Raw genomic sequence first — 17,781 nt, forward strand, 5'->3', positions numbered from 1 at the left:
AATTATGAATAGTTGTATTCTGATGTCATCATTTTACTGTAAATTAACAAACAGGGCATATTGAAAGTCTGTTCAAGTCCACCATAATGACTATAGAAAATTGAGCATTTTAAGCAACAGTAGATCTACACATAGGCTTAATATTATTATTGTTGTTTTACCATACGTTTGAGAATTAACAATATTAATAGGCTAATCATATTATTAACCTTTATTTTACATTTACAGAATCATGAGAAAATAATGATCTTGATTTAAAGCAAAAAAAATCTTAATTCACATTTTTGCCAGAATCGTGCAGCCCTACATGCGTGACTGGTCTTTTCCGGAAAAAAAAATCCACAACAGTCTTAACTGTGTGAACAGCGCTTTTTTGAATCTACCAGTGAAGTTGTTTCGGAAATTTTTCAGATATTTAATGGTATTACTGTGTGAAAGGAGCTTTTATAGTGTGAATAAATGGTTTGTGATTACAATTTTTGCAATCTTGCATAGCTTGCATTATGACTTTGTTGTAAAAGCTGCTACATCAGAAAGAAGATGCTTTAGATTTAATATTGATAATAGAACTGACTTTACTTACAAAATGCGCATGAAAACAATCCATCCCTAAAAGGAGGGCCAGATACAAAAGGCCAAAACAAAGTTCGTTTCAGCAGTCTGAAACTTAAACATTGTTAAAAGAGATCTAGCATTTACTGAAAAATCAGGGTAAAGAGAACTGTTTTTAATGGGAATTGCGAATTTTTGGGGTAAACACGGTAAACAAACACTAAATGCTTACTAAAAAGTGTCCACAGTAGAGAAAGCTCATGCTCACAGCCTCACATCTGCCTTTTTCTCTTGCTCATTGTCCATCTATTCCACCCATTTGATTGTTACCCTGCTCAAGCCCACCAGTTTCACATCACCACAACCAGCTGAAATTAATCAAGAGAAGAGAATGCCAGTAATTACTCCATCCTTCTCCCAAAGCTTCTCTCAACATAGCAAACCATCATCATTACGAACATCAGTGTGATCCCTCATTGCAAAATTACCATCAGCAGGCTTGTCGTGAGGCACATCAACACTGCATCTATATCAGATAAACTGTAGACTGTTTTGAGAATCTAAGTGCAGAACAAAAGCTGACCTACTACTCTCAATCTTCTATAAGGCTATGTTTTCATATGAATAAGGGGGTGATGAAATACGAGTCGTCAATTTCTTATTAGCAGCAAAAGAATCTCACCGCTTACAGCGTAAATAAGCTTCTTCTAAGGCAGGGGTGTCCAATCTCGGTCCTAGAGGCCCGGTGTCCTAAAGAGTTTAGCTCCAACGTGCTTTAACACATCTGCCAGGAAGTTTCTAGTATATCTAGTAAGAGCTTGATTAGTTGGTTCAGGTGTGTTTGATTAGGGTTGGGCACCGGCTCTCCAGGACTGAGGTTGCGTCCAAAACCGCCTACTACTCTGTAGGTACTGCAGTTGAATTTAAACGTACTACTCGGCCGTTAAAAAAAAGTACGTTTTATACGAGACCTACCTGTGTCAGTTGTGTCGCTTTACTCCCATTCATGAATCATGCGGGGCATCATGGGATAGCGCATCATGCATGGGATGCGCACTCCAGAATCTCGCCGGAAGTAGTAAATCATCCGGGTACTTCTCGCATACTGATTTTCGAATTCTAGGAATTTAGACATACTAGTCAGCTTGCATACTGATTTTAGCGAACTATATAGTATGGAAGTATGCGGTTTTTCGGAAGCAGCCTGAGTTTGGACACCCCTGTTCTAAGGCAAATGCAAAAAAAAAAAAGGCTCTTATACACAACAAATGCAAATTATTGCACACTTGAAGCTAGAATTATTAGCCCTCTTCAATTATGATTTAATAAAGATATCAGTATTCAGCTTAAAGTGACATTCAAAGGCTTAATTGGGCTAAGTAGGCAAGTCATTGTATGACATTAGTTTATTCTGCACACAATCAATTCTGACCAAAGGAAAATGGAAGAAAAACATTTTGTATTACCAAAATACCCAACACCCTTTTGTGTGCCCACAGTCCTACAATGCACTTTAAAAAACAAGCAGAAACAAACTACACCTTTGGAAAGAAACTAGAGAGATTGTACAAAATAAACACTCCACTCTGTTTACAGCATGAGTGAACTGGCATAAACTCCTTAATACAGTGGCAAACCAGGCAAAAAGGGGGCAGAGTGTCAGCCAACTAATCTCTTGGCTAAGGTGTGTGTGTGTGCCGGTTCACAGAGACATCCCAGCATCCACAGGGCACACAACACAGGAACCACACAGAGACAGCCCAACGATAACACAGAAAAGCTGACTGTGAGCCGGGAATTAACCAGCAAAGTCCAAAACTCCTGCTGGCATTAAATTACGGCTACAAAGCTTAAGAAAATATATAAACTTCCCATCTTCTCGATACTTCATAATAAACAGAGATGTTGGGGAAAACAAAGCCTGGATTTAGGATTGCATTCACCATGTTCTCCTCTGGTTCCTGGACGACTGCTCACCCATTTGTCTCCTGCTCATGCTGTTGTTCATTAAGGTCTCTGGCGTCATTGTGTTAGCGATCTCATTAGTGGCATCCTGCCAGTGGCAGAATGAAGCAGCTGCTGTGAGACCGCCTGCCCCTCTAACCCCACACACACACACACACACACACCATGGACCGAGAACAAGCAGATGTGATGCCTTATGGGCTTACCAATCCTTTGGATCAGAGAGTGTAGCTTGTCTCCTGACACCCGCATAAACTGGGCCACTTGGGTCGATTTAGGGCACATAATAGGATAGATGAAAAGAAACAATGCCGGAAACACTGAGGTGTGTTACTGTTTGAGGTCAGACATGCAAAGATAATGGAGACACAGCAGAGATGCTAATTACCCATGATTCATAGTAGTGGCTCTTAATTTATGAATATAAATCTTCAGAAATTTGAAGGTCTGACTTAGGGTGCTTTCACACCTGTGAATCGAGTCAGTTGTTCCAAAACAGAGATTACAAATGTTACATTGTTGCTCTTTGCTCTTGGAGCGGTTCGCTTTCACATTGCAAAGTCTCTAATCGGACCAAAAGAGCTAAAACAAGTCATGTGCGAGTAAACTCTCCTCACATTGGTTAGAGTGTCAGGGTTTATTTTGCAGTGTCCCGCTAAGCTGTCAGGAGAGGTGGTGGTTTGATGGTGATTGACAGGGTGCGCGCGCACGCGATGTGTCCGAGGAGCAATGCGGTGGGAAGGGGTGAGAAGGGTGCGCGACGTAGCCTATTTGAGGACCGGGAGGGAGACGCGAGATTACCGGGAGATCATCACTCGTTTGCGGGCATCCGGAGACTCGCGAAACTTCCTGCCATGCTCATATTTTTCTCTTCATATAGCCGTATGCCTATTACATATCCATAAAACACTGTGATATAACCGCGCTCGGATCGGATCGCTTTCTCACTGTAATCGAACCGCTCCAGGGTTCGTTTCAATCGAGCCGAGACCTCCTCATTCAAGCGATCTCGGAGCGATTACTTTGACACGGAACAGAGCGCGATTGCCCTAGCATGGGCAATCGAGACACGTTCCGAAACAAAAGTGTAGGTGTACAAGAGCACCCTTAATGATCATCTCTCCTGAAAAGAACAGATTTCAGTGAAGCCACTAACCAAAATTTGCTGTTGAGAAAAAAAAAATCAACCTACTATTAGGGTTGGATCGATAGACGATGCCAACATCCACCGCCGATGGCTGATAGAGATCATGGCGCTGAGCTGGCATCGCAATCCTCCGCACTGCCCCCGTCACAGTGGTAACATGCTAGCAAAAAATACATACTTACTTAAGGGCCGTGCACACCGAGATGTTTTTTGCTTTTGTTTTCCGTCAACATTTAATGCCTCGTGACTAAATAAAGGGGGTCAATGTGATCATGCACATAAACGCACAAAAGCGTCATTTAAAAGAAAAAAGCCTCATGCTCAATTTTTGGTTTTGACGCACTGTGTCAAAACCTTCTCCACCAATCAGTTACTGATTGTAACTTACTGAAGTTACAGTAAACAGCACTTGGAGGCTCAAGTGCAAAACTGTCAATACGAGCACACATTGAAGAAGATGCCCAGAGGCTATTTAAACGTTTAGCTGCTTATTGCTCTTGCGAACAATAATCATTTCTTCATCCATCTATGCTTGTTCGAGTCACCAGTAATTTTAACAACAAGCGTGTGAATCTCCTCTCCTCCTCTTCCTCTGTGTTATAAGCGGGTGTCAGAAGCTTAAAGTTGTGTAGCGCCATCTAACGTCAAGGAGTGATTTTGCATACTCTTCTGCTTGATGCCAGTGAAAAATTGCTGGGGTTTGAATCCGGAAAAAAGTCTTGAAAAACGCTGGCGATAAATGCAAAAGAAAAGTGTCTCGGTGTGTACGAGTCTTAAGGCCCAGTCCCAATTTTTTTTGTTCTATCTATATTTATTCATGGATTGGTTATGGGTAAAACAAAGACCATGTGGGTCAGGTAGTTGAAACTGTAGGCTACAAATAATTAATTTTTTATGAAGCAAATAAATATTTATAAATAATTATTTCACCGCCACCTATGACGACAATGCCATTGTTCATTGCGATGTTTCACATTAGACATCGTACGATGCCAAACTGGTCAACATCACCCAACCTCACCTACTATGTTCTACTAGGGCTGGGCGATAAATCAATTTTAATTGTTTAACTCGAGTTTGAAGTTTACATCAATTTGCTTGAATAATAATCGGTTTTCATCCCAACATGTGACACTCCCCTCTGGGTTCTCGTAGTTCCCCTGCATTTGCATGAAAACATACAAACAAAACAGCAGTGTCAGCGAGCAGGGAAGAACTAAAAATTTTTTACCATAACACCCCATTCACACAGGGCATCAGCTTCAATGCTTCCCATTTACTTTAAATAGGTGACGTCAGGCATTGCCGACCTGCATTGTGGATCCGTTCGCGCTGCTTCAGTGCCGGTGTTCGATGCAGAAGATGGGACTTTTTCCAACTTTTTGAGCACCGACGGAAGCTCAGACAGTCAAAATGTTGTATGCAATTACACCAGCTCAGACAGTAGCAGATTGCTGACAAATTTCATTGGCTGACGCTGCTATGACAATCGTGTTAGCCCAAATTTCAGACACGCCCTCTGTCAAGCGTTGGTGCTGAAATCCCGTGTGAATCGGGCTTAAGTCACACGCATTTGAAACTGCGTGCCACACCATGTATTTCTCACGGTAAGAACTGATGAATAAGACAAGTAATGGAGAAGACACGCATAAGAAAGTAACTCATACTGATCTAATGCTGGAATTCAATGTTGCTGTTTGTGGATAAATTACGTGACCCAGCCGTAAAGACGTTCATTACTCTAAATATAAACACTGACAAAACTCGCTCAGTGCACTCGACTAATCTACCAGATGCAGCAACCCGGCGCAAATAAAAGCAATAAAATGCAACACACTAACCTAATGTGAGCAATTTATATGAACTGATGTAACACAAATGAAAAGGAATAAACCTGAATACATGCTGAATGAAAAAAATGAAACAAATAAAAAAAATGATCTTGAAAAGGGTCCCCTTTTAATAATCATGAGTTTACTTTCACTGTAAATGTATAAAATGGTGTAATTTATATTATTATTAATAAATCTGATCTTTAAATGACAGCTTTGTTTTCTTACAGATTTTTAAATTGTATCAATAATTAGAATTATTATAAGGTTTTATAGTTAAAACCTTCAACTACAAGCATTTTTTATTTATTTTTTTGTTAAATTGTAAATCAATTTTTTTGTAAAACAATCAAGATATTTTTTGAAAGGCCATATAGCCCAACCCTGTGTTCTAGCATGTTTCTCTTAAACATTAGTTTTAGCACAATATCATATTTGGGCTTTTTCTTTTAGATAATCAGCGGCTTAAACGAGTAAGCCTACATAAAAAAATAATAAAAAACTAGCAAAACATAAATAAATTGATAAATAAATGAATTAATTAATTACAAATATTGCCATTGTTGTAAATCAGTTAATTGACATCTAATCAGATACTGCTAATATCATGGAGATTATGGTGGTCAATTGACATTGCACCTTTTCATTTAAAAAGGTTAAATATTAATAATAGTATTTAGCAGTAAAATTTACAATCATATGTACTAAACTAAAATTTAAAAAAACATTTTCAAAATGTATACAGTAATTTAAATTTGATTTAACTACTTCACAATTTTCTGATGACATTATGGTATTTGCTTTTAAATAAAAAAAAATAATAATAATTAAAAAGCCAAAGAAAACTTGAAGAAAACACTTCTCTTTCTCCTATTTCCTGTTACATCTGTAGAATGAATGAATGAATGAGGGCGACGCACTCGTGCAGTTGGTAGCACGACCGCCCCACATCAAGAAGGTCGCTGGTTCGAGCCCAGGCTGGGTCAGTTGGCATTTCTTTGTGGAGTTTGCATGTTTTCCCCGTTTTCACGTGGGTTTCCTCCAGGTGCTCTGGTTTACTTCACAAGTCCAAAGACTTGGTACAGGTGAATTGAGTAAGCTAAATTGTCCGTAGTGTATGAGTGTGAATAAGAGTGTATGGGTGTTTCTCAGTGATGGGTTTCAGCGAAAAGGTCATCTGCGGTGCAAAACATATGCCGGATAAGTTGCCGGTTCATTCTGCTGTGGTGACCCCAGACTAATAAAGGGACTAAGCCAAAAAGAAAATTGAAAAATAAATGTCACAAATATAATTAAATAACTAGTTAATAACTAGTTAAATTAAAAGGTCTGCATGTTCTATGTGACTGAACGCTGCATTTGTATTACCACGCGTGTTTTCAGCATCACTACCCGATAAATCTCGTTGCCTATTTAAGTTTTAAGATCAACAAATAATAACTTGACTTCTAGTTGATCATTTGGTATTGGAAGTGGCTTATATGAAAGGCAAAGATTACGCTCATTTTACCAAAATAAAATATGATCATGCCTTGATTTTTAATGATTTAATTAGGACAGTAAGGTCTGACTTTGCTTAGAAAAAAGTCTCGTCACAACATAAATAGTGTACAGTATAGAATATAAAGGCATGGTGCAGTGGAAAAACAATTAATATTGTGTGTGACTCCAATGAGCTTGGAGGACTGCATCCCTACATCTCTGCAATGACTCAAAAACTAATTAATAAAGTCATCTGGAACGACAAAGACAGTGCTCTTGTAGGACCCCCAGAGTTCATCAAGATTCTTTGGATTCATCTTCAATGCCTCCATCTTACCCCAGACATGCTCAATAATGTTTATTTCTGGTGACTGGGCTGGCCAATCCTGGAGCACCTTGAACTTTTTTGCTTTCAGGAACTTTGATGTGGAGGCTGAAGTAGGAGAAGGAGCACTATCCTGCTGAAGAATTTGCCCTCTCCTGTGGTTTGTAATGTAATGGGCAGCACAAAAGTCTTGATACCTCAGGCTGTTGATGTTGCCATCAACCCTGTAGATCTCTCACACACCCCCATACTGAATGTAACCCCAAAAGATTTCTGTTAGATAAATTCATTTTATTTATTTTCATATATTCTGTTTATATTCTTTTTATACGTGTATGCTTTTAAAGGAACCCAAAGATAAAGTTAAATGTGCATGTTTCTTGATATAATCACATGCTCAACTGTAGTTTTCAATCAGTTGAATAGTTGGAATGTGCCAGTTGCAGGAATATTTGCTGACAATGATTTGATTATATGATCAATAGGATTCTACCAAATGCACCGTTCAGACCAATAATTAAAGACAATGTATCATCATCTGTTTGTATGTCTTTGTAAAATCTGGACTCAAAGGACTGCCCTTTGAGAATGCAGAATGGAACCTCTTGTGTTCCTTCTGTATTGCTCCCTTGCTGCAAGAACATAAAATCTTTTTTAATTAATCTTCCTGAGTCTTTAAATAATTTCATCCTGACATTTTCCAAAACCTGACTTATTTCTGTGTGAATTTTGGGTCCGTGCTGTTTCCAAAAGCTCTTCTGCGGTATTTATGATGATTGGGATGAAGTTCAACAGATGATTCAGCAGAAAAATCTACCTTCTGCCACTTTTCCAAATCAACTAAGTTATTATTTGTTGCTCTTACAACTAGGATTGTCAGGTAGTGTATATGAAAACATGAAATTACTCTTAAAAAGTCACTTCTTCACCTGCATTTTACCATTTAAAACACAATAAATAAAATACAAGTTTTGATGTGTTTGTGACACAAAAGATGTATCATTCACAAACTGAATGAAACTGTTTTTTTAAACTAACTGTCAAACCTTAGGAGTCATATTCAGTTATTGTAAAGAGTGCAAAAACGATAAGATTGTGGCATCTCTGGCTGTTGGGTGTGTTCTGCATTACTCATTCTGAGGCACATGTCTATAAACAGAGCTGCCAGTGTGAAAACACTTTAGCTGTGATTAGCTTTCAACACTCTAGTCGCATCAACATGTGCCAGGGACGCTACAACATACAGTATAGCGGATTAAATACAGTCTTCCACTGTCTCCCAACCTGGAGGCAAATAAAGAACAGGAACAAAAAAAAAGACTATGACTATTAGGGCTGTGTGATCTGGCCTCTGATTTAACTGAACATGTTAACTTAATTACGATTATTGAACAATTTTATTATTTATCTTCCATCATACTATACCTAACCAGAAATCAGATATGGCAGCAAAGTGGCAATAGAAGTATTAATCAGCTTTTGGTGGTTTATGCTTCTGCATAGGGTTGGGTACCGAAACCCGTACCTTTGTAACTGGTATGTACTGGATCAAATCAGCATAAGAATTTCTGTGCCTAATTTTGGTGCCACTGGTGCTAAACAACTCTGAGGAAAATGGACAGGCGATATCAGGCGATTATTATTGTCGCTTAGGGAACGGACACACGCAACGCGAGCAGCACAGCTCAGCCTGGTTTTCGGTGAACAAGAGCGACACTCTTCAGATCAACACGCATGATCGCGTGATCACAGAATTTGCTTAAACTTAAACTTTTATTCTAAAGCATATTTTTAAACCATGATTCTGACACAGCAACGTGCTTTACAAAAATTGAGTGTAAGGGGGAAACATGTCAAACTTAAAGACACATTTGAGGGCTCAAAGGCAAAGGAATGCCTCTCTTGCGGAGGTTGCTCTAGGTGTCACATGCAATCGCTCCCTCGGACACTCGCTCCCTCTGCTTTTGCGGCACTTGCTCTCTCTGTGAAGGTGCTGCGCGCACCAGTTCCCTGCATTCGTCAGAAGTTGACGCCCCAATTTGACACAGGTAATAAAAAGATTAAACTTCAGCCATGTTTATGTTGTAAAACACTATCAAAATGTCCACTGTTGATGATATTAGACTTATGCTTTTAATAGCGAATTGAACACTTTTAATATAGGAAGTACTCGGCTATGCAGAGACTAATATTAATCAGAAATCTAGTGTACATAGTTTTACGTTAGGAAATGCAGTATTCAATTTACAGTCAGCAAGTACCAAAGAACAGATCTAACACATTGATCAGATGCAGTTTTCAGTCACCCTCATGCAAGTCATATTCAACTTGTTTAGTTTGCCTTCATTTATTTTTGATTTCTGTCTTCAACACATGATGTGTTTACAGCACATTTTTAAACATAATAGTTTAACTAACTCATTTCTAATATCTACTGTTTTATCTACCCATAGTGACAGTCAGAGCATAACATTTTACTAGTTATTTTGCAAAACAAGTCCCTTTAAGCATTTTATAGTCTTTTTTTTCCAGATTAAAGCGTAATTTAAAGACTTAATCAGTTAACTACTAAAGTTGAAATAATTAGTCAAATTATTTTGTAACTGATATGTTGTGTATATCAAAAATATACAGTAAATATTTCTTAAGGAGGCTACTAATACTGACCTTTTTATTTAAATTAAACACCGATTAGTATTTTGTGATATTTTGCTCCCAAAAGTACGTGGCCCCTGCCCTGAGACTCCACACTAGAGCTGCACAATTAATCGTTAAAAGATTGCGATCTCGATTCGACCCCCTAGACGATCTTAATTCAGCATTTCTTCGATTCTGCCAATCATATTTTCAAGTTCAGGAGAGAAGAAAAGGCGGCTGCACGAGTCTTTTCATTATTTCACACACGTTGCTCAGTGACATTCAACATCATCCAAATGATGTTGAATGAGTCACATACCATATTCATAAGGTATAATTCACCTAAAAATGGCATTTTTGTCTTGATATGATGTTTTCACGATCGGGTAATCACACATGACGTGTGCTGCTGACCGTGAGCTGTTATCACAGAGAGGGCGCGCGCGCACTCTTATTAATGATAGACACGCACACATCTACTTTAGTGAACAGAACCTGCATATGTTGCGAGTAACAGGTAATACAGTTGTAAATAATATTCAGTTTGTGGCACAGAGTGATCGTTTGGGAGCCGCGCGCGAAGTACGAACAAGCACTTAGCAGTCAGAATGAAACCGAAAGTGTGCACTTCATTTAAGTGATCGTATCGCATTTTAGAGTTATGATTACAACAAACATTTGATACAGTTGTGCATGAAAATAAATGTTTACAATGTTAGTATAAGTTCTCTAGCCTATATATTGTTGAATATAATCTGGCAAATGTCTGATTTTACCAGTGAATAAAATTGTCTAAAATGACAGATTGCAAGCATATATCTAGGGTTGTAACAATATACCGGTATGACGGTTTACCACGATTTGAACGTGCACGATTATCATACCATGAACAATTGCATATCAATGGTTTTAACCCTTAAAGACCGAGACAGCCGCCCGCGGCTAAAAATAAGTATTGCTCTTAAATGTTTAATAACTTTTGATCCGCTGATCCGATTCATACAATTCAAAGATTGGCATAAAGAAGAGAATCTCAGCTTTCCAGTGCTGTATCACATAACATTCGCTTAACAAGACTTTCAGAGGCTCCGGAATCAGTGCGGTTACGTCATCAACATTTGACAACGCTGATTTGACAAAGAAACGCTCGTCACTGTGTCTCCGGACAAACCAGACATGATACATTGATGCATTGTCCCTCCATGCCCAGATTGGTTCAAACTCGCTATATCACAACCAATAAGCATAGGTTTCGCTTTTGTTTGTGGACCAAGCTTTTTGAACAACACGGAATGAGAGATAGGCATACATTTATGCACGGCTAAATAAAACGCAAAAAAAAAAAAGTTTTGCATGAAATAATTCTCATACTAAGTACTTTTGCATGCACAGCAGCACAGAAACATGACAAAACAGTGACACAGCAAAGACGAACTGCTGCTCTTGCTGTTTTCAAAAGACGCAAATGAAGATGCAGCTGTTTGTCTGCATTGCAGACAACCATATCCAAATCCATATCGATAGACAACCATATCCATGCTGGCACATAAAACCTAAGGATGTTCCATATTGAATCTAGTTTCGTTATGTAACTATTTATAGTATAGTAAATATTTATATCTATTTTTTACTGAGGATTTGCACCATGTTTATTTGGACTTTATTTGGACTTTGACACATTATTTATTATTTTCTTATTTTTATTTGTTCATTGCAAGTGGTGTTGTTTATAGTAACTAAAAATATATTATTTGGAAAAAGTCAAATTTGCTTCACTGTTCTATTATTTTGTAACATTTGTAACATACCGTATACCGCGAAACCGTCAAACCGTGGTATTGTTTTAGACGATTATCATACCGTGAAAAATTCATACCGTTACAACCCTAATCTCAAACATAATAATTCAACATCAGAATTATTATAAGTAAAATAGAATTATTTATAGAAGCCAGTAGACCTACACATAATATTATTATAGAGGTCGTGCCATATGTTTGTTTTTACCAGACCTTTATTTTACATAATCGTGTATTTATTTACATAATTCTAAAGAATCGTGAGGAAAATCAAGATCTTTATTTTAAGCAAAAAAAAAAACAAAAAAAAAAACGCAATTCTCATTTTAGCCAGAATCGTGCAGCTCTACTCCACACTTGTAAAAACTCGGTCTAACAGACTCGTTGCTCTTGGCGACACCCACACTTGTAACTGCTATCAAGCTAAGCAATGAGCTTGCGCTACGCTTTGTCGCAATATGTAGTTACACCTTTTAAGAGGTGAGTCAGCGTCAGCCACGGCGAGGGGTATGCGACCCCGCGAAAGCTGCATCGGACAATAGTGTGCGCTCAATACAAAAATACACTGTAAATCGAGTGGGGTCACGTAACTCCACGCGCGGTAGGGAAAGTAATCGAGGAAAAAAATAATAATTCAGCTAGGAAAGAAAAAAAAAAATCGATTGGAAATTTGAAAAGATCAATTATAGGTTCTGAATGTTGTTTTCTCACACTGTGTGCAAACAAATCCTCAAGCAACAGATGCCCTATGCCATTTCTATCACTAACTTTTAATTTATGCCCCCGCAACAAATTCACTTCAAAGTCAAGGCACTTTATAATGTCAATTTCTTCTCAGAATTCTCAGCATAGTCATCCTTTCCCGCTCACACCTAAAATCTGCTCTCTTGCTCAAAGCAACTCTTATTTGTCATCAAATGCTGTGTGCGCATTCTGCAGAAAAATGTAATGAATAACAATAATAGTTTGATTAAGGTGTTTACATGTTTGTACTGCACTTCAAAAATTATAAAAATAATATACATACATACATACATACATACATATCTATATATACATATCTATATATCTATATATCTATATCTATATCTATATATATATATATATATATATATATATATATATATATATATATATATATATATACATACATATATATATACATACATATATACATACATATCTATATATACATATCTATCTATCTATCTATCTATCTATCTATATATATATATATATATATATATACACACACACATACACACACACACACATACACACACACACACACACACACACACACACACACACACACACACACACACACACACACACACACACACACACACACACACACACACGCACACACGCACACAAGTTATATAAAAGTTACAAATATTTTCAGCTGATGTCTGTCATTTTATGAATGGATTTGGATGGGACTAACATTTCCGTGTTTATTACAGAAGCAGAAATGTCTGTATTTTCCATGTGGCCATTGCTCAAGACTAAGTGTTCAGGATGTGTTGCAATAAACTACAGAAATTTACATTATAAAAATAGAATTGAAAAACTGCACTGAACAATGTTTCAATACCATTATTGGTAATAATAGTAATAAATGTGTGATGCTTGTATAACAATGTTTAATTGCATGAAAAAAATATATTTAATAATATCCACTGTTTATATTTAGACAAATGTTACATTAATTAAAAATTATATATATAAGCTTAAACTTTTAGATATTCCAGAGTGTTGAATGCCTCGTAAGTGACCCCAGCCTGGCCCGAGTTACTGTTGTTTAGAACCGCCGTTTTATGAATGCATCTCAAATTACCTTCCTTGATTTTCCATTGAAGAAAAGAAAAGGGTCTTAACATTTTTGAACACAGTCACAATAACTAAAGGATGAACATTTTTGGTTGAACTTAATTCAATCATTTTAAAAGGAAGAGTTTTGATTATTAACTTATTAATTCCCTTCTGCTTAGTTCAGTAAACAAAACAGAGGCGCATCAGCCTTGTCAATTAAAGTATTATTCGCTCTCATACAGTAAATACAGTTCTTAACTAAGTATTAGGTACAAATGTTAAACTCTAATCAAAGACAGAGAGCTACTCTCCAATTCCATCATGTTGAACTACCAATACAGAGCTTAGATCAGGATCATTTTACAAGCTGCTGTACAGACCAGACACACACTAACAAAAAATGAGTTACAGAAAGAGACATGTGATAGAATGCTAAATTTTTCTTGACTTGGAGAGTCAACATCCACGGGACATAAGCAGGAGAAGACTCTTCCACAATACCTTTTTTTATACATGCAGCATAATGCAGCTCTCTTTTTGAGTGTCTGCTTTCTGTATTTCCAGGATCTGGTAACTGGACCTTGGAAATGCAGCCCTTACAAAGAGGTACAGAAGCATCTACAATTACAATCAGGCTGAAAGCCAGAGAAACTGAGAGAGGACAAGCCAGGAGTGTAGGACAAAAGAACTGCCTATCATAATGAATTCATTTAAATGCTGAGCACAAGAAAAAAATCTCTCAAAAAGTTAAAATAGCTATGGCAGAGCTAAATTAAGTGCATGAACTAAGGGCTTGTTCACAATGAACACGTCTTTGCTTCTGGAACAGTTTGAAAAAAAAATTGCAGCATAAAGCACGAGGCTATCTAGATGCAGCTACTGAGCACCTGTAATGGCTCATTTCCACTGAATGGTAGGGTACTGTACAGTGCGCTTTTATGGCCGTTTCCATGGTCAAAAGGCGTACCGAACCGTCCTGTACTACTTTTTCAGCACCCTTTCGGTTTTACACCGTAAAACTATATGCATAAAATAACATGCCATGGATGACCCGAGCTCAAACAAACCTTGTCGTTGATGTACAGACACAAAGCCAAGAAGAACAAAATCTGCCGTGTCCTGTTGTTGCTTTACGAGGCCTTCTAAAAGTGCGAGCGGTTTTCGCTTTCTTAAGGGAGCTAGCAATCGCATCTATATTTAATATAACAAACTTCTTGGGTTGATGATAACAACGTGTGTGTGATTATTGAAGTGTCTCCATCATCTGATCTTTTCAGAAAGAAAAGGACAAAGACGAGAGTGAACCGCGAACAAAGGAAAAGCCCAATAAAATGCAGAAGCAAATTGTTTTAGCAACCTGAATCATGAACAAACTGCCATGTATATCATCGCCTTTTGGACTATTATGAACTCGGAATGACAGAATAATTCTCTAACAGAGGCTACATGTGCTGGTAAAGATTACAAACACAGATGAGAGGTTTGCACTGACTGTCTGCTATGTGTTGCGTGTTGTTTATGAACCTAAATAAGGACTAAATGTATGCTGGGTGTAGTTTTTCTGTAATTGGTAACATCAGAGACTGTAAGGGTGTATGTGTTACATTTACATTTACATTTAGTCATTTAGCAGACGCTTTTATCCAAAGCGACTTACAAATGAGGACAAGGAAGCAATTTACACAACTAAGAGCAACAATGAATAAGTACTAAAGGCAAGTTTCAGGTCTGTAAAGTCTAAGAAGGGAAGTGTTAGTAGTTTTTTTTTTTTTTTTTTTTGTACAGTTAGTGTGATATTCAAATAGGCAATTGCAGATTAGGAAGTGAAGTGGAGACTAAATAGTTGAGTTTTTAGTCGTTTCTTGAAAATAGCGAGTGACTCTGCTGTTCTGATGCAGTTAGGGAGTTCATTGCACCAACTGGGCAGATTGAGCGTGAGCGTTCGCGAAAGTGATTTTTTCCCTCTTTGGGATGGAACCACGAGGCGACGTTCATTCACAGAACGCAAGTTTCTGGAGGGCACATAGATCTGCAGAAGTGAGTGCAGATAAGAAGGTGCTAGGCCAGAAGTCACTTTGTAGGCAAACATCAGAGTTTTGAATTTGATGCGAGCAGCAACTGGCAGCCAGTGCAAACGGACTAGCAGCGGAGTGACATGTGCTCGTTTAGGTTCATTGAAGACAACTCGTGCTGCTGCATTCTGGAGCAGTTGAAGAGGCTTGATAGAGTTAGCTGGAAGCCCAGCTACTAGAGAGTTGCAGTAATCCAGTTTGGAGAGAACAAGAGCTTGAACAAGGAGTTGAGCTGCATGTTCAGATAAGAAGGGTCGTATTTTTCTGATGTTATAGAGTGCAAATCTGCACGATCGAGCAGTTCTAGAAATGTGGTCAGAGAAGTTTAGTTGGTCATCAATCGTTACTCCAAGGCTTTTCACCATTTTGGAAGCAGTAATGGTTGCCCCATCCATCTGGATTGAAAAGTTATGGTGTAGAGTCGGGTTGGCAGAAACTACAAGCATTTCCGTTTTTGCGAGGTTCAGCTAAAGATGATGATCTTTCATCCAGTGTGAAATATCCAACAGGCAGGCTGAAATACGAGTGTTCATATATGTTGCATTTATCTATTTATTTTATATAATTGCAGATGTTATCGTAGGCTATTTCTCATATATATCATTGATTTGCATTTATACTCAAATTAGGTTCATAGAAAAGTTAGTAATAAACATTTATAAACAAGTATTTATGCGTATAAAGCTTCGGTTTTGTGAGAAGTGCTTCTCATATGATTTGTGAACGACCTGTACAGCTTTACCGTAAACATTTATTCGAGCGAGAATCACGTTGACTGAAACTTCGTACACCACGCCCACCAAAAAGGTACCCTTGGTAGTGAAAACGCAAGCCTGATAAAGGTGACCCGTACCGTACTGTACTGTACCAGTCAGTGGAAACGGGCCATTAGAAACTTGCAGCAATTGTCCCACTTCTGAGTTTTGCTGACTGGTCCACTGCTTTAGTTCTCATAGTGATGAGCAGTGCCAAGTGTGAAAGCTGCAGATCTTTTAAATTGACATAGTGCTTAAAAACAATTGGCCCTTCAAAAAGATTTGAGACATGAGCATAACGTTCAAACACATCAGTCATGCACGTGTTTACATTGAACAGCAATAGAAAAATTGTGCATTGGAAAAAGAAAAACGCATTCTGTTTGAATAGCCAATACTAGTTGCATGCTAATTAACAACTACTGTGAATAAAAAATTAGAAGGTGATGTAACCAATTCAGCAGTCATGTTTCAGAGAAGGAGAATTTCTCAATTTCTCCAATAAATCACTCAAAAAAGGGCTGAGTAGTCTTATTTAAATGATGCTGAGATTGGTGAATATGGCTGCAAGTGCACAATAGATTAAAAAAGTAACATACTGGGATAATAGTATATGCAATATACATTTAGACAGAAAGATATTAGGTGCCAAATGTGCGTGTTGTATGCATTGTTTATCCTAAATTTAACCAATCAAGATTTAACCAAAGATAACGGCTCGTTATTTTTATACCTGCCTCTCCAGTAGGTGAGGTTATGCTATTTCCTAGACTGGCACAAAGGTAAATCTACTGCCTTAGAGAAGAGAGCTATACCTATAAAGATGGCAGAAATTAGACAAGCAAGGAGATTAAGTATAAAATAAAAACAGAAGGGCTTTATTCTGTGATAGCAACTGACTAGATGTCCAACTTATTATATAGCCACAAAACAGAAAATAATTGACACTTAACATTGTCCTGAGCCATAATATTTGATTCATTCTTTAATTAAATGGAAATCTGACAAAAATAAAACATGGCTTAATGGAGCATATACCAACCTGCATATTATTCAGTCCCAAGATGACACTAAACAGCCAGGAAGACTGTATATAAAAATAGAAGTATATAAAAATAGATGTGAACATGTTCACTGACGGTCAAGATGGTTTAAAGTACCTGGATGATCCTGTGTTATTAGTTTCAGCGGTTGTTATCTTGAAATAACATACCATTGAATGTCGTGACTGACCAATCAGAATGAAAATATCTGCTGTGAACTTCAGTTACTCAGTCTAAATGTTTGAACCTTGACATACTTGGAGTTAGAATTAGAATAAAATCAGGATTCATATCTATACCGGTTTGTATTACACAAATAAATGATAAAACAATAGCTAATAAAAAAAGCATTTCTCA

General features: G+C 37.6%; 1 protein-coding gene across 9 annotated transcripts in view; it reads right to left on the reverse strand.

Moving 5' to 3' along the window:
- Nucleotides 1–17,781, reverse strand: part of ndrg3b (ndrg family member 3b) — a 158,582-nt gene that overhangs the window by 103,537 nt on the left and 37,264 nt on the right. For 4 of the 9 annotated variants that reach the window (XM_073938104.1, XM_073938100.1, XM_073938102.1 and 1 more), the window contains exon 1: nt 3,710–3,824. The exons of 4 other annotated variants lie outside the window; for them this stretch is intronic. The gene's annotated coding sequence lies outside the window, so the exon portion shown is untranslated. 9 annotated transcript variants of the gene reach the window in all.

Source organism: Danio rerio, chromosome 23 (genome assembly GCF_049306965.1).
Source record: "Danio rerio strain Tuebingen ecotype United States chromosome 23, GRCz12tu, whole genome shotgun sequence".
Taxonomy (NCBI): domain Eukaryota; kingdom Metazoa; phylum Chordata; class Actinopteri; order Cypriniformes; family Danionidae; genus Danio; species Danio rerio.